This window comes from Halictus rubicundus, unplaced genomic scaffold, assembly GCF_050948215.1.
Source record: "Halictus rubicundus isolate RS-2024b unplaced genomic scaffold, iyHalRubi1_principal scaffold0025, whole genome shotgun sequence".
Classification (NCBI taxonomy): Eukaryota; Metazoa; Arthropoda; class Insecta; order Hymenoptera; family Halictidae; genus Halictus; species Halictus rubicundus.
In genome coordinates this window covers 1,309,063-1,334,497 of record NW_027488566.1, presented here as the reverse complement: position 1 = coordinate 1,334,497, position 25,435 = coordinate 1,309,063, and the positions used below count along the sequence as shown (strand labels likewise).

At 43.3% G+C, this 25,435-nt stretch overlaps 1 long non-coding RNA gene and 1 pseudogene across 1 annotated transcript in view; one reads left to right on the top strand and one right to left on the bottom strand.

Moving 5' to 3' along the window:
- Positions 1-25,435, bottom strand: part of LOC143363148 (uncharacterized) — an 839,400-nt gene that overhangs the window by 545,356 nt on the left and 268,609 nt on the right. The window lies entirely within an intron of this gene.
- LOC143363157 (uncharacterized) lies at positions 15,373-16,835 on the top strand (annotated as a pseudogene).

The window sequence follows — 25,435 nt, the reverse complement described above, 5'->3', positions numbered from 1 at the left end:
GGATCAAGGCCACCTGGGAAAGCTGGACTTTAATGAACCATTCGAAAGCTGACCAAGAAAAACCCCTCTGAGCAAAATTTCAACCCCCTATCTTGCCCATGAGGGTAGTTACAGAGTAAATTAGATCTCGCGCTTTTCCGCGCATTTTCCGCACTCTCATGCTTCCTAAAATTCTAAAAAAAATGTGGAATATTTTGGATCCTGACAGATTTTTGAGAATTTTTTCAGATTTTTTTGTTGCAAACTGTGGTCGTAAAATATGCTATTCTACTGTTTAGTTCCCTGATAAAGTACTGTAACAGGCAGTGTCGTCAATTTTTTTTAGATCTTTTGTTGTGGGACATCATTGTCAAAAACAATAAAAACCGAATTTTTCGACGTTTCTGCTATTAGGAGGAAAATCACACTTGTTGGTTTTACCGCAAGTATATATTAAGTAATTTTTAACATTATTACATTGACGCAAGTAATTGTTTGACCTAAGAAATGTGATTTTAGAGAAGGAATAAATTGTATTTCTTTGTATGTTCGTAACAGTTGGCACAGCGGTTAATGCGTCAGACTACGGAGCGGATACGCTGGAGTTCGAATCCCGTCGGTGGAAAAGTTTCTTTTTCCATATATCATCCTTATTTTTTCAATTTCTTATATGGTTCATTCATGTGATTTTAACATTTTTTTTTAATGTTTTGAAAATATTCAAGTAACATCTTTCGTCGAAAGTTGAGAACGATTACCTTTTAAAGCAGGCATGAGAACTCTGAAACCAAGATCTGTTAAATGAGATATAACATCTCGAAAACCTCTGTCGACAATACAAAAGTCTCCCCCTTTTATGAGGGTTTTCAATCCATTTGGATTTTGAAGAATTATTCCCATTATCTCGGCATCATTTTGATTGGCATAGAATGGTCCGACCATGTCTACTATATAGCCATTCGTTGTGCAGATTGTGAAGGGTTTACACAACGGTACCTTTTTGGACTGAATATTACTTTCGTTGGTATTCGTTGTTTGTACTTTTCTGGTGACGAATGTACGTCCCATCGAAAATAATGAACTTCCTCGTGTACCTTACCATAAAAAGCAATGGCTTAGGTTATTTGTACCTGACACCTCACTTTCAAAATAGTGGTAGTATGTAGCCATTTTCTTTTAATTTGACAAAAACCAATACTTTGCTGCATGTTATTTATTCAGAGTCCTTCTCATTTCCTCCCTAATTTCTGAAGACACAAGGCTTAGAAACTAGATTAATGAATTTTAATATTAAGAATGTTAAACAGGACCGTAATGATGAACATATACAATTAGAGAATCGGGGAAGTAATAGATACTCCAAAGCTATTTTTGTATGTATTTTAGTTAAAAATGTTACTTTAATATTTTCAAAACATTAAAAAAAAATTGTTAAAATCATAAACAATTGCATCATTTCTTTAAATAGAATAGATTCTTCCTTTCATTCTACGTAAAAAATGATTAGGGTACCATGGCAAAAAAATTATTAGATCTCGAGATATTTTCAAAAAATGTCTTTATTGAAGAAGATACTCAAACACTTCATAACTATGTAAAGGTAAACACCCTTTCGACATTGTTATCATAACAGAAACCGATTTGTACGAGTGAGCATTTCATAATTCAGTAGCAAGTCACGTATCGTAACTCGAGTACGAAAACTAAGATTTTGAAAAAGTGTAGCTGTATTTCACTAAATACAAGAAAATGTATGACATTTTTTGAAAATATCTCGAGATCTAATAATTTTTCACATTCAACATGTGTTTTTGATTCACAAGAAAAATTACCTGCCTATTTAAAATACGACAGATGTTCCTCTCAAACCCAACAAATGGTAGCTCGAACCTATAGCTCCGAAAGGGAGTACCGTATTATTAATTATTCTGGTAGCTTTTTCCTAATAACGCTCAAATTCCTTAACAAAGTATTCCCCATCTATTACCACGAGGAACTCAGAAAAGTTCTGGTTGATAGTTTTTTAAATAAATACAGCATGTTCATTCTGTCTTCGTACTGCCACGCTACGAGCCGGCCGACTAGCCTGCGAACATTCTCGTCGAGAATGCTAGCCGGCTAGCCGGCCGGCTCTAGCATTGGGCAGCGAACCCCTGGGATTCTGGTAGCAGAGGACATGCTGTGCCTTTGTTCCGAGCCTCTCGAACCCTCTCTAATAGCTGTCCCGGACCCCAAAATGCTTATAAACGGGGAAAAAACGGCCGGTCGGCCGGCCGGTGAGATGTGCATCGACCTTTAACCGCTATGCCAACTGTTACGAATATACAAAGAAATACAATTTATTCTTTCTCTAAAATCACATTTCTTAGGTCAAACAATTACTTGCGTCAATGTAATAATGTTAAAAATTACTTAATATATACTTGCGGTAAAACCAACAAGTGTGATTTTCCTCCTAATAGCAGAAACGTCGAAAAATTCGGTTTTTATTGTTTTTGACAATGATGTCCCACAACAAAAGATCTAAAAAAATTGACGACACTGCCTGTTACAGTACTTTATCAGGGAACTAAACAGTAGAATAGCATGTTTTACGACCACAGTTTGCAACAAAAAAATTTGAAAAAATTCTCAAAAATCTGTCAGGATCCAAAATATTCCACATTTTTTCAGAATTTTAGGAAGCATGAGAGTGCTGAAAATGCTCGGAAAAGCACGAAATACAATTTACTCTGTAACTACCCTCACGGACAAAATAGGGGGTTGAAATTGTGCTCAGAGGGGTTTTTCTTGGTCAGCTGTCGAATAGTTGATTAATCATTGAAAAACCTCTGGGGGCAGTTTTGACCATCTTAATCGGCTAGCCCCTTTCCTTGTATTTCTTGAAATATTCATAATACGAACAATAAATGTCAAGAGATACGAAGAAATTTATAACCAAAAAATAAAATAAACAAATAAAATAATAAATAAAAATAAAAACAAATGAAAAAAAACAATTGTAAATATTATTTTCAGATAATAAAATTTAAACGATTAATAAAACGATTAATAGTAAAAATTATAAGAGGAACACAAAGGAAAATGGAAGAAATTAAATTAGAGAAATTATATGAAGAATTGTTCAGTCCATGAGCAATGGCGGAGCCAATAGGCGTTCAACGAACGTGGAAATGAAGCTTTAGGCCAGTGTTCCTTGTTATCCGCGCCCACGATGCGCGCCTCTTTTTATCTCCCCGCTTACAGACACAGTCGCGTGCAAATGTGCAATACGTAGTTGGTGATTAACGAGACATGTGTACCTTTGCATTATATTGTGTTATATCATATACGTTACTTATTAAATGTCCTCATATATATAAATGAATGTGGTTTACTTTGCGTATAATCCCAACAATGGTTATGGGTCCAGAAACGTGTAAAAGTAAGACATAACCTATGAAGACTACGTGTTCAGTGCAAGACAGAAATGGAATCGCAAAGTGAATGAAAGCATAGGAGGTGAAAGAATGTATAGCAGAGGCGAACGGCAAATAACAAAATTATCTTATAGAAACTATCGCTCATGGAAAATAGAAATGAAATGGCTATTACGAGCCAAAGGTTTATGGGATCTCGTATCGAGAGACATTGATCCAAATGAGAACACTACAGAATTGGAAAGAAAGACATTTGTGATGACAATAAAGTCATCGCAGCGATTGGACTAAACATAGAACCCACACAGCAAATTCATATTGAAGACAGTACAACTGCACGAGAAGCTTGGAAATCACTAGAACAAGTACACCAACCAAAGTCTCGGGTAAGAATCCTTCAACTTAAAAGTGAATTACATCATTTGCAGATGAAATCAGATGAGTCCATGTCGTCGTACATATCACGAGCAAAGATAGTTGCAAATAACCTAATGGAGGCAGGAGCAGAGGTTAAAGACGAGGATTTGGCATATGTACTACTAGCAGGTCTTCCAGATAGTTACGAGAACCTGAATATGGCATTGGCAAGCTTGCCTGACGACAAGTTTACATCAGGAGAAGTCAAAGGAGTTATATTAGCGGAATATGGTAGAAGGGTATCTAGACAACAGGATGAAGGAAGTACGCGTAAAGAGGCATTCCAAATCTCAAAGAGAACAGATACGAAAGAACATAAGGTACAACATTTCAACAAATTCAGAAATCATACATGCAAGAAACCAGGACATATAGCTTGGGACTGTCGAACCAGAGTAGAGGAGAGGAAAAAATTTGATCCGAAATCAAAAGTAAAGTATGACTCATTCTTAGTGCCATTGAATCAAGTCAACATTTGTTGTGGGATTGAGGTGTTACATCACAGGACTCCGTTCATTAAATATATAAACTTTAATCTTCTTGGAATAAACTTTACATCATACAAACAATAAAGAACTAATTAAATATAAATATACTGAACAAAAACGCTACATGCTCGTTGTTTCATGGTCAGCGAGAGAGAGAGCCCTTCGTCTGTTTTACGCGGGAGAGCCGTTCTCTCTTTTGTTTTATCGAGTGGTGCGCGCGCATTCGATACTCTCCATATATACATATATCTATGCTACGCGATACTCCTTTCGCGTCGCAACTTTAACTGTATTCCAAACCCAAGCTCTTTAAATGTTTCTGTAGCACGTCTGCGCTCAAGTCTTTGGTCATTGTGTCAGACTCCAGTTCCGATGACTTAATGTATTGTAGTGTTATTTCTCCCATATCCTTTTCATCCCTTATGAAGTGATATTTACGATGAATATGTTTGTTCCTATTATTAACTCTCGGATTTGATATCCAGTCTATCACTGCCTGACTGTCCGTTCTGATTTGAATTGGTCTTACAACTAAATCAAATTGATTTAGCTCCTCTAATAATCCAACCATCCATTTTCCCTCGCTAACAGCATCACATAATCCAACCAATTCTGATTCCATGGTGGATAGTGTTACCATCTTTTGTTTCCGACTCTTCCAACCAATCATGGAATTTCCTATTTTCACTGTATACCCAGCGAATGATTTCGAGTCGCTCGTTGTGCACCAACTTGCATCTGAACTTATGATCAGCTTGCCACTTTCGGAACCTATTTTTAATTTTAATGATTTCGTACCCTGGAGATACCTCAGCACCCGCTTTAACGCCTGTAGATGCATCTCACGCGGATCTTTAGCATACTGCGACAGTTTACTGTAAACAAATGCCAGATCTGGTCTTGTCCCAGCAAGCAGGTATCCGATACTTCCCAGGATTTCTTGATACAGGATGTCATCAACCTTTTCCGAGTCCTCGTATTCGTCTAGCTTTGTTCCTATTACTCCCGGTGTTCTGACAGCGTGGCAGTTCTGCATGCTATACCTACTCAGAATTTCATCTATGAACTTCCCTTGACCCAATAGAAAGCCGTCTTTGGTTCGATCAACGCTGATTCCCAGGAACTCTATATTACCTGTTAACTCTCTAATCTTCAGTTGTTCTTTTAATTTTAAAATTAACATATTTATTATCCTATCATTTTGACCAATTATAACGCAATCGTCTACATAAAATCCTACGGCTAAGTAATCGTTACCTTCTTCCGTGACAAATACGCACGGATCTGCTTTCGTCGACTTCAAACCTGCTTTTCTCAAAATTTCGACTAGCTTGTAATACCAGCATCTACCTGCTTCTGGCAAACCGTACAGGCTTTTCTCAATCAGGAGAACTTTCCCTCCTTCAACGTTGACTCCTTGTGGGGGTCTCATGTATACCTTCCTCTTCAGTCTGCTGTTCAAATATGCCGTCTCCACATCTATGAATTTTATTTGAAATCCTCTAGCTGCTGCTATTGCCAATAGTGTGCGCAGAGATTCCTTTTTCATAACTGGATTGTATGAATTTTCATAATCTCTGCCTATTTGTTGTCTCGACCCATCAGCAACTAATCGGGCTTTGTATCTTATGCCATCACCGTTCCCTTTCTTCGCAAAAACCCATCTGCTCCTAATTATTTTTTCGTTTTTTGGTTCTTCAATTGCTTTCCATACTTTGTAATTTTCTAATGTCTTTAGTTCACCTTCTATTGCTTCCAACCATTTGTTTTTCTCCTTTGATCGAATGACGTCATCATACGTTTTCGGGGTGTCTTCCCGACTCATATTTGCAGTCTGTCTCACGTTTGGTTTCCTTTCTCTAGAAGATCTTCGTACACCTTGATTCAGCAATTGTCTTTCATTCTCTTCTCTTATCCGATTATGTCTTTCTTGTAAAACTTCATTTGTGTCACCTTTTCGTCTGCCTCTTTTTGTAAATTCCTCAGTGTTCATTTCTGTACTCAATTCTTCTTCTTCTACCGTATTAGTAATCTCTTGTGTTCCTGTTTCATCTTGACTTTGATTCATCGAGACTGTCTGGTTTCTCATCTCAATATATTCCTCCGTACTACTGTATGGGATAACATAGTTTAATGTCTCAGGTTCTATGTTCCTCTGCATTATATATCCCTTTTCCATTTCGATGAATTTTACATCTCTACTTTCAACTACCTTCTCTTTCTTTATATCATACACTCTGTATGCTTTTCTGTCCCTCGAGTACCCAATGAAGACAGCGGCTCTTGATCTTTCATCAAATTTCTTCCGAGGCAAGTTGTCGTTTCTATAAAATGCCTTGCATCCAAAAACTCTTAAATGTTTAATAGATGGTTTCCTTCCCATCCATATCTCTAATGGTACTATGATTCTCCTCTTTGTTGGTACAACATTGTGAATGTATGACGCAGTCCACACAGCCTCTGCCCAGAACTCTTGGGGTAAACCAGCATCTATCAGCAGCGTTCTTGCCATGTCTATTAGGGATCTATTGGCTCTTTCAGCCAATCCATTGCTCTGAGGCGTATGTACCGTCGTTCTCTCACATTTAATTCCTTTTTCGTTGTAATAGTTCAGTAGCGGTTCATTGATGAACTCAGTTCCATTATCTGATCTGATATACTTTACTCTCTTTTCTTTTTCATTCTCACATTTTTCTATAAATGCTCTCAGCTTGCTCGCTGTTTCACCTTTCGAGCGTAGAAATTCAACAAAGTATCTTCGGCTATACTCATCCACTATTACCAGCATGTATTTACTTCCACCGAGAGATGTTTTTGGCATAGGACCACACAAGTCCACGTGTAGCCTTTCTAAAATTCGTTGACTCTTTTCCACTTCAACGTCTGGAAAAGGCAATCTATTCATTTTTCCTTTGATACAAGACTCACAAATATCATTTCCCCGTCCAAACTTGGGTAGGCCATCGACCAACTTTTCATCTGCCATCTTCTGTAAGTATCTGTAGTTGACGTGTCCTAATCTTTTGTGCCATAGCTCGCGACTCTCTTCAGCTGCGCTCAAACATGACTCTGTTTCGGGCTTCATTTGATCTCGTTTAATATCAATCTGCATTAAAAAAGCATCATTTTCAAAACGTCCTTCGGCAACTAGCTCACCTGTTTTCTTTTCGTAGACTTCAGCACCGTATTCATCAAGAATGATTCTTTTGCCTCTTTTTACCAAACTTGGCACAGACATAAGGTTGCAGTTAAGATCTGGAACATATAACGTATCCTCCATCCTTATTGGAGTGATTCCAAGGTCTTTCCTGTTACTGAATCCACGCACTGTACCACGACTCTCAGCTGTAATGCTCCGCCCATGCTCAGCGGTAGTTATTTCTGTTTTTTCTGGCCTTTGGTTAGAAATGATGTTGCTCTGAAAGCTCATGTGAGAAGTACACGCGGAGTCCAACATCCAGACAGTTTTTTCTCCGTTTCCCAATATGTTAGCGTTGATGTCAGGATTTTCCCTAACTCTCATCGCGTATTCATCACGATGTTCGTACGTTCGTTTTTCTTTGTAACTCTTATAATTATTTTTACCTTGATATCCATGTCGATTCCCCTTATTGTTCGAGTGTTGTCCCCTGTAGCCTCTTTCGGTACTGGTATTATTTCCTCTCTCTGATTGAATTCTTGGCCTGCTTCGACAATCTCTAGCAAGGTGGCCGTATTTCCCACAGTTGTAGCAGCTGCCTTTCTTCTGTTCTATAACTTCAAATGCCTTGGCTTCTATTTCATTCCTCATCTTATCATATTTACTCTCGAACCTTAATAATGTCTCTCTCATCGTCTCATACGTTATATTAGGATTTGAGGATATCGCAGTTGTTACTTCGCTATACTTATTTGGTAAACCTTCGATAATAAAATAGATTAGTTCGCCTTCATCTATGACAGTACCTAACTCTGAGATCTCTGTTGCTAAAGATTGGACCCTCGTCAAGTATTCGTCTATTGATTCCTTTTCTAACTTTTCAATACGCGCTAGTTTCATCTTCAACTGCGTTTTCCTTTGGCGTTCGGCCCCTTCATGCCGCCTTTTTATTGTATTCCATAGTTCCTTCGCCTTAGTTATATTTCTATACGCCATTGCTTGTTCAGCCGAAAGTGTTAGGATAATAATTGCACATACCTCGTCGTTTTTTCTCGACCAATCGTTCCATCTCGCAACAGATTCCGCATTGTTTTCGTCCTTAATCGGCTCATCTTGTACTATAACCTCTTGGTATAGATGTTTCGCCTTAATTAATGCTGCTAATCTCATGCTCCATAGAGCGTAATTCTTGCTCGTCAATGGCTCTATTCTTGAAATAGCAAACGATGCCGATTCTGCCATGATTACTCGTTTCTTTCGATCTTACCGGTTAATCTTTCTTTTCGGTGCAACACGTGTTTCAATCCCATTCAGCGTAACCACGCTCTGATACCAAATTGTTGTGGGATTGAGGTGTTACATCACAGGACTCCGTTCATTAAATATATAAACTTTAATCTTCTTGGAATAAACTTTACATCATACAAACAATAAAGAACTAATTAAATATAAATATACTGAACAAAAACGCTACATGCTCGTTGTCTCATGGTCAGCGAGAGAGAGAGCCCTTCGTCTGTTTTACGCGGGAGAGCCGTTCTCTCTTTTGTTTTATCGAGTGGTGCGCGCGCATTCGATACTCTCCATATATACATATATCTATGCTACGCGATACTCCATCAACATTGAAGATGTGTGGATTCTGTACAGCGGAAGTACGCGGAGAGATTGGTTTTCCAGTTTCCAGGAAATTAATACACAAGTCATAAATACAGCGGCTGACCCATATAGACCAGGTGCAATATTACATGCAATGGACATTGGCAGCGTGACAATCGAGACGTTTGTTGGATATGAGACAAAGGGTGTTGTGTTGAATAATGTATACTTCGTACCAAACCTCAGGACGAATTTAATGTCTGTTTCTCAAATAGAAAAGAGGAACAAAGAATTAGTGTTCAAAGAAGGAAAGGTAAAAATAAGAAACACGTTGACAGATGAGGTTATGTGTGAAGCATACAAAAAGAATGACTTGTAAATAATAAAGGCTGAAGTACAAACATCATATGAAAATACAGCAGAAGTGAATAATTTGAGTATTCAAGACGAAGCAATATGGCATCAACGTTTTTGTCATGTCAATAATGATGCGATTAGAGCATTGTCAAATGGTGACCGAGTAATTGGATTGAGCAACACCAAGTTAGACAAGTATACATGTGATGCCTGTAACATAGCCAAAGCAACAAAAAGCCCTTGCAAGCAGCTAAAGATAAGACAAACTAAAGAAATAAATAAATTAATACACTCAGATGTTTGTGGCCCGTTACCAGTTCCATCCATTGGTGGAAGTAGATATTTTATAACCTTCACAGATGATTTTTCAAGAGCAGTTACAGTGAGATGTTTAAAGACAAAAGAAGTTATCAAAGATTACATTACAAAAATGGAATGCCAAACTGGGAAGAGATTAGAATACACTGACAACGGATTAGAATACTGCAATAAAGATTTAACTGCATATTTTAACAGTTTAGGAATCAAACACAAGAGATCAAACGTAGAAACACCACAAATGGACGGCGTGGCTGAAAGGATAAATAGAACATTGTTAAATTTAATCAGAGCAATGTTAAAATCTTCAGGTTTACCCCAGAGATTTTGGGCGGAAGCAGTCACTACGGCTAGCTACGTGAAGAATAGAATTGGCCATCCTGCAACAAAAGGTGAAGTGTCCATGGCAATATTGACGGACCGAAAACACAGTGTTCGTCACTTGAAAGTTTATGGTTGCTTGTGTTACGTCCCAAGTGGGATGAATTATGATTTTTAGAGGGTAGGACACAGTTTCGAACCTACCAGCATACATCGGCTACGGTTAGGGAAATTGAGGATCGTTTAAATAAGTTTGTACCTTTATTTCGAATCTAACAAAATTATTGATTTATTCAAAGTGTGGTTCTGAATCAGAGATTACAAATTTGATTTTACAAATATGGTTTATACAGTGCATATACTAGAGTGCTTACAAATACTTCGTTTATGACAACAATAATAACAATAATAATATTAGTATTACCGACGTCTAGGCTTCGGATTCTTTTACAATATATTGTAACTGCTGGGCTTCGGATTCGCTCGCAATGTACAGGAGTGGCTGGCACGGAACAACTACAAGAACTCGCGGAACTTCAAAACGAAAACTGAACTAACGTTGACTTTAAAAGAAAGAACTGGACTACTTAACTGGATTATCGCTAATTGACTATGGCTGTCTGACTGGCTGATTCTTTTTGACTGGTGTTGAGGAGTTGGTCCCCTTTTTTATAGGATGGCCAGTCTTTTGTTTTTCGAAGATGCTGGCTCAGGAGTCTCTACCTTGCATCTTTTAATCTTCTTGATGTCTCCTGACTAGTCAGCTTCTTTCGGTCGGCGTCTTTTCTTACAATTTGGCATAATTGGACACCCTTCCTGTTTGTTCTCAGGGTGTAAACTGATCTTCACCTACGTATCTTGCAGGAAGATAAGTTAGAGTCGTTTTCTGCGCTACCTAACTGCGTAGAATTTTTTACATATATCTTAATCCTATTTTTACTTCTCCTCGCGTGACATCATCGGACTTCCATAATAATTCATTAGAATTCTTCATCTGTGGGTTTACTTGTTGGCGGCCCAACCACCGGACGTGACACCATCCCCTTAGAAAGCAAATTTCCGAGGGAAATTTGTTGCAAGCTTCTAACATCTTTTCCGAGTTCAGACGTATCCGGGTCATTGGTCCGAGGTTGATTGTTGGAGGTCGCGTCGTCAGCTGGTCGGGTCGTGTGTCTCCGCTTGTCAGCGCGTTGAACCGGGAGGTGCGTCAGCGAATTCCATGCGGCTCCACACACGGTGAAACTGCATCCGTATAGCGAGTACACCTGATAGCCGTGTATTACTGTGTCAGCAATTGCCTTTATAAATTATGTGAAAAATCCTTTATCTAGCAGGAATTTACTATACAGGAATGCATTCCACAGACATTTCTGGTAAAGAAACCATTCACAAAAAGTATTTGGTTCCCTTAATTGCAGCCTTTTCGCGACTCGCCAGGGCCGTCGCTATGCGTAGTCGACGTTGGTACCACTCAAGTATGTCTTTCCTTACTATGCTTAATTAAATACATTTTTTTTTGTCTTTTTGGGTGCCAATCATTACAAAAGATGATAAAAATACGAGTTATATTGTGGGCATTTCCTACGAGGGTACATTTTATTGCACCGGGATCGTAAACCGGAGACCTTCGGCGGGCCCAATTCATGGAGCGGGACTCCCGGGCATCTGCAACCCAAATGTGGATGAGTCCGAGCCATGTGGCGAGCAGTGCCCGGGGGCCCCGAAGTTTACAACCCTTGGGTTTTTCCAGCACCCCGGCAGGCAGCCGGGGTAAGCTAGGATTCACCCCTCCATAGCCTCTAGGAAAATTAAGGAGAACCGAAGACTCGACAGATTCCGAGCAACCTCCGTTTCGAGCACTTCGACAAGTAAAGATATTTTTTGGGAAGTTTCGCAGTTCGTTATTCCGCCCCGTGACAGCCATCCTCGGCAAAAATCCAATCCACAATATTCACATTTCATTGTGGAAATGCTTAATAAAGAAAACTTAATAGAAAAACTTACCTATTTCTGATGTAAACAAATTAAAAATGTTTCCGCCTTGCTTGACGTTCGTTCCTGGTATCCCGATTTTCAATAATAAGTGCTGTAACGTGGACCTCCACTCGCCGCGTGGGAAGGCGGGGGCGGGGTCCACTCCGGGAATTTATGGGCTCAGAGGCCGGGCCGCGTACGGCCGTGAATACGCGGTCCTCCCGGTACTAACAGATTCCCGAAGGTTCTCGGAAATCGCAAAGAGCCTGCTGCTCGGGCGCCAGGCACCGGAAGGGTGCCACGCGAAACGCGGACGAAGTCCGCCCTTCGCCGAAGCTGGGGGCGGGAGGTGAACCTTCGGGAACCGCGAGAATGTCGAGAGGCGCGTAAAGGGTCGGGGGTTCGGACATGGAAAGGAGCGAGGACAGCCCTCACGGCCGGGCGGACCGCGCAGGTAAAAAGATCGATAGTCGGGCTGGGCTCTACAATTTTATTGGCGTCGGATCTTACAAAGCCGCGGCCACGTGGCCGCACCCGAGAGCCCGCGCTCTTCGTACAAAGTTTGCGATAAGGTGGAGGGTTCGCACGCGCTGTTGTCGATCGGTAAAATACGCCGCGGGGGTGCGGTAGATCGGCACGAGAATTGCCCCTCGCCGAAGCGAGGGATTCGCGGCACGCAGGTGGTCGGCGCGATTACGGTATGACTGTCGCGGCGCGGTTTCGGTTCCGACGGACGGCGAACGCTCGGCGAAAACTTCACGATAGGCTACGCGACGGCTCGATAGGAATAACGCGAGAAGTAACGTAACGGACGGACGGTTGCAAACGTTAACGGCGGCAGCTCCTCCGAGGAAGACTTCTGCACGGTATTTTTCCGGGAACCCGGTGCCGCGGCTCAAAGTACCGATGGATTCGAGACGAACGAGACGCGATATTACGCGCCCGACGGGCGATCCGCGAGCTCGCGTTGCCGCGAGGGTACGGAATCGTCGTCGGCCGACCTCGTCGGTTCCCCGGTAGAGCCAGGCGAACCAACTCGCGAAAAACAAACGAATACGGTCACTTAGGGGACTCACCGTTCCTCTCGATATAATTCCGCCTTCGGTCGCGGTTCTGCCCGTCTCGCTCGGGATGGTCTCCGGTTTTCTACGCTCGACTCGTGACGGGATCGAGATCCTGGGACCGCTGCAGCTCGGTAGTAGAGTGCACGCACTTCGCGTTTACGGCAATCGGTATTAATAATGCGGTATCACAAACTACACGGCAGTCTGCGCTGGCTCGGTATTTTCCGGGTGCGACTCGGTACGGAAGTCACCGCGACAGTAATTCCTCCGGGTCCGTTCGCGTTACGACAGGGTCCTCGTATCCCCACTCCGCGCCTTAGTCCGGCTTTTCCTCTAATAGGGCGCGCGACTGGCGCGAAATTCGTAACCCGCAGGATCGTGCCTACGTCGGGTCCTTGGGCCCCAGACCTTACGCGAAAATCATCCCAAAATTGGAACTCGGGGTAGATCCGCGATCTCCCCCGGTATGGAGGAGGGGGGCGCCTACACCACCCTCGCCGAGGCCCCTTGCAAATGGCTGATTGTTGAACTGAGCAAATGAACTCCCGTTGATTCGGGAGTTCCTCGGGGAGCGCTTCCTAACCTATCGAGCCGTGGTTCTATTCGCGATAACGTTGTTTTCGGGCAGTCCGGTCCCTTCGTTCGGTTGTTTGGGGCGCCAAGGGGCGACGTGATTTGTGCAACGTCACAGTGCCCAGCAGTAATCAGCAAGCATCCGCACATAAGTCTTTTCCTTTGTAACGTTTTTCCATTGTTGAAATATCTTGATGAAAGAATAATGCTGGAATTGTATTCCTTGTTTTGATTTTAAAATAATTTCGTCATGAATATAACAAAAACAGTCCGGCTGATTTATACACTTCCGCGAGATTATATCGATTTAATATAGAGCGATCTATGTCTTAATTATGTACTTCGATCAATAAAATCGATAAAAAAAGTCCCATTTACATAGTGTTTGGACTTATTTTAATCGTGTGATGTATTCATTACCGATAGTACGCGCGTAATTAAGCAGCACGGGTAGTAGCGCCGATCTACCCACCTGACGAATCGATATGCATCGTCAGTTACGTGTCGGTGACGTTCGAGCGTAGAAACTCCGGCACCGTCGTTAAGCGTAGCCAGAATATATTGTAATATGTGTCTAAGTATAGTAGTAACATAAATATAATAGTAACATAAAACATTACAAATCGGAAGAATCTTGAATGTCCATTGGTATTACAATTATAAAGATAAGACAACAATTACTGAAAATAAAATTTTCCAGTTACCGCATTGCTGCGGTCAATTTTCTTTATTAAGCATTTCCACAATGAAATGTGAATATAACTCGTATTTTTATAATCTTTTGTAATGATTGGCACCCAAAAAGACAAAAAAAATGTATTTAATTAAGCATAGTAAGCAAAGACATATTTGAGTGTTACCAACGTCGACTACGCATAGCGACGGCCCTGGCGAGTCGCGAAAAGGCTGCAATGGCCGTCTGGCGCAAACGCGTCGCGCACACGCTGTCAATTAACATTTTCTGATCCTTCTCGTACATTAAGGGAACCAAATACTTTTCGTGAATGGTTTCTTTACCAGAAATGTCTGTAGAATGCATTCCTGTATAGTAAATTCCTGCTAGATAAAGGATTTTTCACATAAATACAAAAATAGAGCGTACAAAGTACCCGCGTCGGCACATTTTGAAACTTTAACAACCATTTACAACTATTAGGAAGTACATAAAAATATAATTGACTATATGAATATGTAGAGGAGAGTCCCCTCTATCTCTTGACTCAAATTTGAACTTTCTCGCGTATGTAGTTTTTGCGTAACACGTCGTTTCGTATCAAAATCGGGCATTTTTACAAAAACCAAAATTTTTCGAAAACGTTGCGTGATGGAGCAATTCTACTTTCAGATTCGGTTTTAGGATGACAAAGTGTATAAGAATCACCCAACAGGTATTGCAAAATTTTTTTGGTGTTGGACAGTGTAATCTGCAGGACATTCCCAGCACGTCTTCTTTATCCGTGCCTGTCAGTAATAATAATAATGAAAGTCTGCTTAATATTCCCACCACATCTTCATTCACGCATGATCTACCTCTTCTACCTCTTCATGCGATGATGTGGTTTGGGAGTCCGCTGGTAATGTTTCAGAAGTATCATTTCGTGATCGTTTGGCATCTTGCTTTGTGGACAATAATTTAACGCACACTCAGGGGAACAACATCTTATCTCTTCTACGTACCCATTCGTGTTTTCTAGTTTGCCGAAAGATATAAGAACGCTCATTGGTACACCTTGTACCAGTGTGGTCACCTCTGTGGTAGAACCAGGAGAGTATGTTCATTTTGATGTAGAGTTGAAAATAGTTAAACAGTTATCGCAATGTTCTCCAGTAATTCCTGGAGAGTTGCAATTGGATTTTCATGTGGACGGATGTAGTTTAGATAATTCCAATACAATTCAAATTTGGCCTATTCAAGTCAGAATTGTAAATATCTTAAATAGTAAACCCATTGTAGTAGGGATTTATAAAGGCACCCAAAAACCCAAGGATTGTAACAGTTATCTTCAAAAATTTGTCTCTGACATAAACTTGATAATTTCAAATGGAGGCATTACGTTCCACGAGAAAAAAATTCCAGTCGTATTAAGGTGTTTTATTGCTGATGCACCAGCTCGAGCCTTTATACTTCATCACAAAGGCCATATGTCTCATCGACCTTGTTCCAAGTGCAAAGTTTGTGGTACACAGGAAAGAGGTCGTCAGGTTTTCAATGGTATTACACATCCTTTACGAAGTGATGAAGAATATACCAGGTGTTCCGATGAGGATCATCATAAAGATGGTCAAAGTCCATTAGCTTTGATGCCAATAGGAATGGTATCACAGGTGCCATTCGAGTATATGCATCTCGTATGTCTAGGTGTCATTAAAAAATTGTTATCTGCCTGGGTGTGTGGCAAATATTCCCCATTTTCAAAATGATCTTCTCGACAAATTTTCACAATCTCAGAGAGAATGAGAAGGGTCAATAAATATTGTCCATCCGAGTTTGCAAGGCGTCCTAGATCAATAGATTTATTTTGCAAATTTAAAGCAACAGAATTTCGGCAATTTCTTTTGTATACTGCTCCAGTTGTCACCTATGGAGTGCTGAAGGATAATGTATATCGACACTTCTTGTTTCTGCACAGTGCCATAATGGTTTCACAGGTTTTTGTTAGCAAATATTTAAAGTTTGCAGAAGGAGCTTTGCAACTATTTGTTCGTCGTTGTGAAAAGTTCTATGGCCCAACTTTTAATTCTTATAATGTCGACGGTCTTCTCCACTTGGCGGATGACGTCAGACGTTTTGGTACATTAGATTCATTTTCTGCTTTCCCGTATGAAAGCAACATGTCCATTTTTAGAAAATATTGCAGAAAGCCAGGACAACCCCTTCAACAATTTTCTAATAGAATGAGAGAGATAGAACATCATGGCAGTAATAAGGCAGGTGGTGATTCTTCAACCACCATTCAGGCATCTATGATGTTTCATAATAGTAGTGGTGCTATTTCTTACCGCAAACTTCAAATTCACAGCTTATTGGTTGGCACAGACGAGCGCGATAATTGCTGCATTTTTCACGATGGCACAGTTTGTATAATTTCATCTATTAGTCCCCATGAAAATTCTTTTCGCTTAGGTGTACAAAGATTTCTACAAGTTGATGCATTCTATGATATCGCCTTGTTATCTCCAGCACTAGAAATTTTTAAATGCGATACTTTGAGCACTGAAATAACATATGTTAGCCAGGAAGATGTTAGGGCAAAATGTTACCGAATGCCATTGGAGGCCATGAACGTTTCCAACGAATCGTCGACGGATGAAGAAGACGATAACATATTGGGAATGTCCCAGTGGGTTATCGCTGTGCTGGTTCATTTTGAAACAGTATAATTTATTCCAAGTTGCACATCGTACATTACATATTTCTCGTGTTAAGATAAATTCTAATGTTATTATATATAGATACGAGAGAAATAAGATACGCATGGAAAACAAATAACTTTATGTTATAATCAATAATATCTTCCGTGCAGTATTGTATAGTATTATTTTAGTACTCTAAACTTTGTAACGGTACGCGTCTCGCTCGGGATGCGTAGCGAGACGGGTAAGCCCTCCCCGGATTGGCTCAGCGGCCAGGGTTCTTTGGGGAGGGGGGTGACAGGTAGTTAAATGAGACACCTGGTTGAAATAATAAAACTAAACAGAATTTATTGCATCCACGGCGGTTTGGCCGATTTCCAGATTACCGGAGGCCCCGGCCCGGATCGGTCCGATGATCTGGCCCGTCTCTGGACCGGCCTAGTGTACAGAAACGAAAATAAAATGTACGGTGGACGCTCGATGCGTAACGAACACTTAACCTACGCCCCCGTGAACCCCTTATCTTAATTAATAGCATAATTAACAACCTATTTATTACCCCCGAACCGAACGGTCGGTTCTCTATAACTAATTAACTCTACGCGGGAGCGGTGGGGCTCCGTATCGACGGATCTGGTTTGAACCTCGCGGTGGGTCCCGGATTTGGCGGCGGGCGCCGTCCGTCGGTGGACGGCGGCAGAAAACGGAGCAATTTTCGGTCCGGTACGCGGTACGGTGGCGCGGAGAGCGCGGGGCGAGCCGGGTTCGCTCAACGTCGGGTATTCTCGGCGCGGTCCCGAATCCTCACGATTCCCGTCGCGCGGTCGCCTCGGCGAGGAGATCGGAACGGCCGCGGCCCAGCAAATGATGGTGGATTGGCGACATTTACTGCGTCGGCTGGGCTCGCGGGGCGCGGAGAGGATTCGCGGGATTCGCGGAACGCCCCGTTTGTCGTCCCCGCGCGGCCGCGGCTCGAGTACGTAGACGTAGACGTAAACCTCGCGCCTACGACTCGAGACCGGCGAGGTCGCTCGTCCCCGGTAGTATACCGCGAGGCGAACTCCGCACGCTGCTGCGAGGAGACTAGACTCCTGGAGCGAGGCGCGGAATCTCCGGTCAGGAGCGCGGGGTGCGGGAACAGGTCCGAGGAGTGGGGAGGACGGTCCGGAGTGTCGAAACTACGGTGCTCTGAAAAGAGCAGGCCGTCGATCGACTGCCTCCCAGAACCTATTCGCGGTCTCGCTTGCGGCGTATGGGACGTAAACCCACGTACGCCTCGGCCGATCCCAGCGCTTCGGCGTGTTCGCCCGATAGTAGACCGAGGCTAGCACGATTCCGCGCGGCTGCGAGAGGATCTGGGCTCGGGTGTTCGCCCGAGAGCTGCTCCAGACCAACTCCGCTCTCGGGTGGTTTCGTCGCGATCTTTATAGCCCGAGCGCGGACCTCGTGTGCTCGTTCGCGAATCTTCGGCACACGTCGATTGGTCCGCGCTCGGGCCGGATTCGCGGATTGGCGCGCGGCGGTTCTCGCGGCTGATTGGCGCGGGCCTGGTCGAAAACTCGACGGCAACGAGACGTATGTGTCTCGTTGCAACTTTATATAGTACTCACAAATATTTTTAATTATTTCAGATACCTATTTTTCCGAGAATGCGTTACTACCAGGATTACCACCGAAAGTAATTTGGAACAAATGTCAAAACAGTATTATTATGAGTTGATTAATGAAATGAAATCATATCCCGATACAATGCTGTATCGTTGGCCAGCAGCTAAATTAAATCAGCTTCAATTAGATGTCTACATACATAATTTTTCATTAATATATCTATTCCAAGAACAAAAGGTAAACAAAAAAGAAAAAAAGGTAAACAAAAGGATATTATATTCTTAAGGGCCAGTTTTCCCAGGTGGCCTTGAACAATCGATAGTACCGCTATAACGGCCACTAGAAGAAGCTAAATAGTAACATTTTCGTCCAGTATGGGGAGCTGGGTGCACTTTCCACATTCAGTGTCGAGCGGCATTTTCCGAGTATCCTCTCTGATTCGATCGCATTATCTCTGACAATAGAGGCGATCTGAGCATGCGTGGTCGACATCGTAAACGACGGCGCTGCCGTAGCTTCGTTCGACAGCCGTGCCTCGGCACACTCACACACCGCCAGGTCGACGTGTACGTGTACCTACGAGAATAGCAAGGGTCCGGGATGCCGCGAATCATTCCTCGATAATGCAAAGATGGGGCTTATCAGTAGTCAAAAGCGCTATATAAAAGATAAATCTAGAGCGCTCGCCATCAAACAGGTCCTACTCTTGCATTTTCGAGCAACATTTTGCATTATTCGGTCGCATGATGCCTGCCGTAGCTTCGTTCGAACAGCCGTGCCTCGGCACACTCACACACCGCCAGGTCGGCGTGCACGTGTACCGATGAGAATAGCAAGGGTCCGGGATGCCGCGAATCATTCCTCGATAATGCCGAGGAGAAAAAATGGGGAAAAAATGGATGCATATTTTGAGGATGATATGAAAAAGGAAAAGTTAGGAAAATAAAAAAACATAATAGAATATATTTTTTTTACATATTTATTGTAATACATTTTTTGCCACGCCCCCCGCTGCCGCCACGCCCCCCGCGGCCTCCGCGCCCCCTGTAGCCGCCTCGCCAGCCGCGGCCACCGCGCCGGCCCCCTCTTCGATAAGAATTTCTTCTGATGTTTTTCATGAGCTTTGACTGAAACATGTACACAACATTTATATACAAGATTTATATTTAACATATATATATAACATATTTTTATGTTTTTCTAACTCACAAGCATTTCTTCCGTCATTTGGATGACGGGGCTTGGTGGAGGGGTGGGGGGGGCGTTGATGCCGAGGCAGCGGATGGGTTGGCAACGCCGCCGCGGCCGTTTCCAATTTTCTGTTGGAAAAAATGTAACGTTGTAACGAGTCCGTTTCCCGGCGGATCTCGTAACAACGGGTTCCTCGCGGCCGGATTTGGCTCGCCGTGCCAGGGTTCACGCAGGATAACGCGAGGGTTACGGCGGGGCGCGGGCGGTCGAGCAGAACGGTTTGGCGACACGTTCACGCGGAATGTTCGTCGCGGGCCCGGCTTCGCATTTCGGCGGTCGGCGGTCGCGGTTCGTGACTCGTATCACGGCGGGGTCGTGGCCGTGCGCAGCGGCGTATCCGGACCAGTGTAATTTCGGCGGGCGGAGATCCCGTGCCCCAGGACGGCCGGCGAGGTGCCGGTCGCGGGTGGTTCGCTCTCCGTGGGTGTGGGGGCGGAAGCGGAGGTATCGGGTTAATAGGATGGAAGGCTACTCACCCTGGGTCCGGTCTCGATCGCTCGGCGGTCGGGTCGGCGCTTCGGGAGGTTCGGCACGCTGCGGCGTGGCCGGTGCTGTGGTCTGCAGACACACGTCGGTGCACTCCCGGCTAGAATATCGACGTTATCGGTACGCGGACTACGCGTGTTAAACTCCGGCGGTTTCGGCGTCGCGGCAGAGCGGTTTTCGGCAGGATCCGGCGGTTCGCTTCGGTTTCGGTTCGCAATCGTATTCGGATACGTCCGTACTCGCGCGTGGCGGAAAGCCAAAGAAACCGTTTTCCGGCTCGTCTCTCTCGTCTTCTAGGCGAGGGGTGCGGTGCGGTACGGTTCGCGGCCGGCTTTTCCGGCGTCTTCCTGTATCCGGCGCGGCGGTACTTCGTCATGGCGGGTTCCGGTTCCCGCCAAGATCGGTTCGGAGGAGCGGGGATCGCAGGGGCGCTCGCGGGTGCCGGCGGATCTCGGTATCCGTCGGCCGTGTTCGGCTCGGAACAGTCCTGGCGCAGCCAGGTCTGTTACAACGTTTTAGAAATAAATAATAAATCTTTACGAATGATAAAATATACCGTCTACTCACTACATTTGCGATTGGCCTCCCAATCCTAAGGCGGGCGACGGCCGCCGTCACTGCCGCCGGTAGTGACAGTGTTGCTGGAGCCGTCGGTGGTGCTGGCACTACCCCCGCCGGTGCTGGCACCACCGCCGCTGTGTCGGTGGGAATCTGTTCCATCTACATTACAAACAAAAACACAATACAATATAAAATATCATTATCACATGATATTGGGTAGGGATGAAAGTTCGTAGGGTTTTCAAATTGATATTGAAAAATAGCAAAGGTATTTAGAAATACAGTAAGAAGTCATATAACAGAAGGGAAAATATGTTATTGAGTAATTCTATGAATACATATCTATCGGTAATTCTGCATAAGAAGTCACACGACATCGACTTCGAAGCTCTTTCAATATGTTGTCGGGATGAAGATTTTGAACAATTTTTCTCCATGCAAGCCGCCGCCGCATTGTGGATTCGGGGCTTCGAAAACCTTGCAGAAATTCGAAGTATGAACATTCGAGAATTCATGATGACCCGTGTGTAAATTGTAGAATATGATCTTGTAGAATTAGTAAAAAGTAATGATGTTGAAAGCGTAAATTCGGTGTCATTGCAGTACCAAATTGGTCATTGCTATCGAGTTTAGTTATACCGTGAAACATACATGTTCTAATATGTTAATATTTTTATAAGTACGCGACATTATTTACCAACCAAATGAAAATATGGCTTGATCGTCTAGTGGTAAGTAAAGGATTACATGTCGTGGTATTTGGAAAATATTCTAATATTTAATTTGCGACGAAACGGCGAAATTCGCGTTCCGTCGCGAGCTCGCACAACGGACCCAAGTGCGAGCTAATCCGCAACCGTCCCGAGCGCGAACCAATCAGAGCACGCCGCCGCTTCGCGAACATTTCGCGAGGCGGCGCGCTCTTCGTAGTCCGCGCTTTCTCAATAAATACCGGAGCAAACCGCGACTAACTCGGAGTTGGCTGGGAGCTGCTCACCGGGAACCATCCCGAGCTCCTGACCACTCGCAGCCGCGTGTGAACACGCATACTACGGCTTCTTCCGTGTGTGTGTGCGAACACGCTGGTGCCAGGTGGAACGCGTACTACGGCTTCTTCCGTGTGCGTGTGAAACCAGTACCGCGAGGAAGTCTCGAGCGAGCAGACGGACGGGAGCAGTGTCTCTGGGTACTACTGCTCGTCGCGCGCTCCGACTCTCTCCCCCTACCCGATTCCTTTCCGTCGATCCTGCGAAATTCGCTTACCGGCCCGCGACCAGGCGTCTCGTCACAGTCGTGACAGTCCTCGTCGGATCGCAGCCGCGTTCGGAGCTCGTCCTGTACGAGTAACGACGCTGGTGACGGAAGCTCGTTCTCTGGGAACGTCCGGGTGCGAGAGACCCCCACCGCGATCTGACTGGGGGCGACGGGTGGGGCGTCCCGTCCGGGTGGGGAATCCCAGGAATCCACCGAATCGGAGAAACGCCGTATTCCGATACCGCTCCGTATTCCGCCGTCAGAGCGAGTCCTGATCGTTCCGCGTTCCCGTCGTCAGAGTGAGTGCTGATCGCTCCGCGTTCCGCCGTAAAATAGCGAGTCCTGATCGCTCCGTATTTCCGCCGTAACAGCGAATCCTGATCGCTCCGCGTTTCCGCCGTAAAGAAGCGAGTCCGGGGCGCTCCGCGTTTCCGCCGTAACAGCGAATCTTGATCGCTCCGCGTTCCGCCGCTACTCTCGCGTACATTAGATTTAAGATACTGTTTAGGATTCAACGATTCCCGCGAATTATGATGTTGTGAATATCGTTACGCAATACGACCTCGCGGGAGCGCTACACAACACAGCGACGAAAAGTGCGAGTCGACCGCTAAACTAGATCGATTTCGTCTATTGTCATCGCGAGACGACACTTTCATCACTTGTATCACGAGACATTGTACGAACCACACGCGCTTATCGCTTACAGTCGCCTATCCGTGCCAATCACGGTGTGTCTTCCGCGCCCCTCTGGATTCGACGTTATTAATATCTATATTATCGTTTCCGGAGTGTGCCGTGATTTTCAATACTTTTTTTGTTCAATAAAGTCGATTCTTTTCGGTTGTGCGTCCAAACCATAAGTGTCGTTTTCTTTGGTGTTCGTCGAGTCACTGTATATCTTCGTCAAGATAATTCCGGCTATCCTCCTGACAATCCTTGTCGCAACACATACTATTTATAATAACGTGTCGCCTCCTCGCGCTGATTGCAGCCAGCCGTCGCATCGGAACCCGCCAGCCGGGAATCACCATCTCGACCCGGGGCGAACCGCCGCCGGCAATAAAGCTTCTTTTCACGTAAACCGCCTCCGTTATTTCACCCGCTGTCCTCTCTGCCGACCCTGGCCGCTGAGCGAATCCAGGAGAGGACAGAACGAACCTTCCTTTCGCGGTTAAACGCTCGCGTAGGAAAACGCAACCGTTACAAATTACAGAGAACTGTTTTTGTTACTTTGAAAAAATAGTCAAATTTGCATACATTTCTAATCTGTTTGTTATGTGCCCAGTGGGTTCCAGACAAATTTTTTTGCAAAATGTCGAGAGTTTATCTAACTGTAATGCTAAAAAAGAACAAGTTGCACCTTTTTTGCACTGCCAGAGAAATTACATATTTTTTTACGTGCGGTACGATCGATCTATATTTCGACGATATTCGTCCTCTGGTCGGACTGCTCTGATCAGCCAACGTACATCGCGACATTGTATACAAACTTGGCCATGAGGTTTCAATGTTTTCGCTTACGGTGGCTGAGCAGTACAGTCCGCTGCACCTTTTTGTTTTTTAGTATTACAGTTAGATAACCGCACTGTGCACATAACAAACAGCTTAGAAATGTATGCAAATTTGACTATTTTTTCAAAGTAACAAAAACAGTCCTCTGTAATTAAATATTAGAATGTTTCCCAAATACCACGACATGTAATCCTTTAGTTACCACTAGACGATCAAGCCATATTTTCATTTGGTTGGTAAATAATGTCGCGTACTTATAAAAATATTAACATATTAGAACATGTATTTTTCACGGTATAACTAAACTCGATAGCAATGACCAATTTTGAACTGCAATGACACCGAATTTACGCTTTCAACATCATTACTTTTAACTAATTCTACAAGATCATATTCTACAATTTACACACGGGTCATCATGAATTCTCGAATGTTCATACTTCGAATTTCTGCAAGGTTTTCGAAGCCCCGAATCCACAATGCGGTGGCGGCTTGCATGGAGAAAAATTGTTCAACATCTTCATCCCGACAACATATTGAAAGAGCTTCGAAGTCGATGTCGTGTGACTTCTTATGCACAATTACCGATAGATATGTATTCATAGAATTACTCAATAACATATTTTCCCTTCTGTTCTATTACTTCTTGTCGGATTTCTAAATATCTTTCCTATTTTTCAATTTCAATTTGAAAACCCTACGAACTTTCGTTCCTACCCAACAATTTACACTTTACAATATTAGTATAAAATACTGATTATAAACATTTATACGTACTGTATAATGCGTGGTTGCGTTCCCGCGTTTGCAGTCGTTTGCAGTCGTGGACGAAATGCCCAAACCGATGGCTCCCACTCTGGCGAAAAATCGCCACCCATTTCCCTCCTACCGCACTACGCAAACACGCACCTTTACTCTGTTCGTGTGCGCTACCTATGCGACGTTCGACGGGTTCCTCCGCAATTATTCACGTTACGAAAGTTTCGAACGTGTGATGCGCGATCACATTTCGCTATAACTTTTGTTCTAAAAAACTCATTAAAGCGAAATTTGGACTATAAATTTTTCTGAAAAATGTTTACGAAAATATATTTTGCATTCTTTAAATAATTTTTTTTCAGTATAGCCACCTAAGATGTTCAAATGTGACCCCCGAAACAAATTGATTTTTAGTCACACCGTGCCCAACAAAATATTACGAAAAAATTCATGGATATTCTACTTACTAGCATACAGGAGTGAGATTTTTTTCAGAACTTTAGGTGGAAAAATCGATTTTATATCGAACTTCTCAGTTGACCCCGCTTATATTATTATGTTCGCTGTGTCTTCGTTGTGATTATTAATGTGTATATTTTACAGTTTTTTTTTTGGATTATGCAAACATGTTTGTTGAAAAAATTGGACATCTCCAAACATTCGAGGAAAGTGCGTATTTCGTATTGAAGTTTCAGAGATACTGGTTTTATAAAAATTCAGTAGTTAGATATTATTTTCAAAATGAGGAAACTGTTGGAAGTCATGTTGATATATTGAAATATAGGGCAAATAAAATATTTTATATTGCATTTTTAAGTCTGTACATTCTTTTTTCGAATATAAAAATGTTTATTATCTCATATGTTAGAAACTAGGAGTTCCTGGTCCCAAGGTTCTGGGGTAAGTGCCGTGTGGTTCATCATGGTCCTCTTACCAAAAGGCATAGCCTTCCCCACTCCGTGGCCAGATCCTTCAGGACAAAGAGTCCCTTATCTTTGA